Below are 2126 nucleotides of genomic sequence, written 5' to 3'. Positions count from 1 at the left end.
TCTGTCTCTCTCTCTCTCTCTCTCTCTCTCTCTCTCTGCTTTATCCAAACTAAATTTGTATCTCAGCGATTGCACTGGATGCCATACGCTAAATGAAAAATAAATGTCGAGTTTAAAACGCTTCCCTCCATCTAGCCTGGGGGGGGGTGGGTGGGTGTTATAGGAGTTACATATTATGAAAACCCGTTTTGCGATCCGTGCCCAGGGGCCCTGGTTGATTTCAAGCTACGCCAATTAGACCTTTCTCTGCAGCTGAAACAAGAGGTTTAGGATTTCGGGCATTGTAAGATGACGGGGGGGGTTTTTTTTGGGGGGGGGGGGCTAAGAAAAACGATGCGTGGGAAAAGATGCGTGACAAGAGGCGACGGGGGTCCGTGGCGAACCCTCGGCAGGCAACTTTGGTGGTGCTGAACGGACAGCGCCTCCCGTTTCGTCCTTCTCGCCTTTTTAGGAATTCAACTCGCTAGACCCAACTCCCCTTTTTTTTTTAATTTTGAAAAGAAATAAAATATATAGATAAAATCACGGCTTCAAGGGAGCCTTTAGTTAGGACGGGAGATGGGAAGAGAGGCCGAGCAGAAGTATGCAAGGATGAATCCAGGGCAGAGGGAGACAGAAATCTCCTTCGTTTTCCCTTCCACAATTCTCCAGGGTTGAAATTCAAACTGGGGCTCAGATTATGCTCAAGGGCTGTTTCTTCTCCACAGACTTCTCTCACGAGGCTGAACCGTCCTTTTCTTTCTCAAATTAGAAGCCAAAGGAGCTGAAGCACCCTTCTTAAACTTCCAGATAGATCCTCGCTCCGAAGCCATATATAGATGGACACCGCGCCTGTTCCTGCCGGCTGTTCACAGGCATTCATTATTTGGGAAATGATTTCCTTCAATTAAATCGAAACCCAGATTTAAAAAAAAAAATATGTCCCAGCACAACAGCTGGACTTTTGAGCTATTCCAATTTTTTTTTTTGTACCCAAAATGCACTTGGAAATCAAAACCTAAATGCAGATGACTGGACTTTATGCTACGGTGGCCTTTTGCACTAGTCCCTCGACAGAGGTCAAACGGTTCATACCATCCAGCTGCAACATTTAAAAAAAAAAAAAAGCTTAAGCTTCAATCGGAGGGAAGGAAGCTAATTTGAAAATAATAATAATAATAATAATAAAAAAGGAAACGCAGGAAAGGAGCAGCACCATGGAATAAACATCGCGGACGCGGTTTTATTGTCAAGTGGCGTCAGAGTCCTGTAATCAAAGATTAATTGTCTTAATCAAATAGATCCACCCTCAGCAAATTAAGATGGTGCCAGCAACAAATTATAGGGCGATTATAATAGCGTGAAGTTAGTAGGGACGATTGGCTGGTGCTGTGAGTTGGAGGGGAGGAGGTGGGAGAGGGAGAGAAGATAGAGAGAGAAAAGAAAACAACGGAGGATTGAGAAAGAAAGAAAGAAAAAGAAAAAAGGAAGGAAGGAAGAAAGAAAGAAAGAAAGAAAGAACGAGGAAGGAAGGAAGGAAGGAAAAGGAAGGAAGAGAAAGGAAGGAAGGAAGAAAAGAAGAAAAAAGGGATGAAGGAAAGGGAAGGAAGGAAAGAAGGAAGAGAAAGGAAGGAAAAGGAAGGAAGGAAGCAAAAGGAAGCAAAACGAAGGAAGGAAGAGAAAGGAAGAGGAAGAGAAAGGAAGGAAAAGGAAGGAAGGAAGGAAGAAAGAAAAAGAAAGAGAAAGAGGAAGGAAGGAAGGAAAAGGAAGGAAGGAAAAGGAAGGAAGGAAGAAAAGAAGAAAAACGGGATGAAGGAAAGGGAAGGAAGGAAAGAAGGAAGAGAAAGGAAGGAAAAGGAAGGAAGGAAGCAAAAGGAAGCAAAAGGAAGGAAGGAAGGAAGAGAAAGAAAGAGGAAGAGAAAAGAAGGAAAGGGAAGGAAGGAAAGAAAGAAGGGAAAGGAAGGAAGGAAGGAAGGAAAAGGAAGGAAGGAAGAAAAGAAGAAAAAAGGGATGAAGGAAAGGGAAGGAAGGAAAGAAAGAAGAGAAAGGAAGGAAGGAAGGAAGCAAAAGGAAGGAAGGAAGGAAGGGAAAGAAAGAGGAAGAGAAAAGAAGGAAAAGGAAGGAAGGAAGGAAGCCCAAAGACAGGC

The sequence above is a fragment of the Protobothrops mucrosquamatus genome, unplaced genomic scaffold, assembly GCF_001527695.2.
Source record: "Protobothrops mucrosquamatus isolate PMUCROS unplaced genomic scaffold, P.Mucros_1.0 scaffold3493, whole genome shotgun sequence".
Lineage (NCBI taxonomy): Eukaryota > Metazoa > Chordata > Lepidosauria > Squamata > Viperidae > Protobothrops > Protobothrops mucrosquamatus.
Note: the sequence above shows the minus strand (reverse complement) of the source record.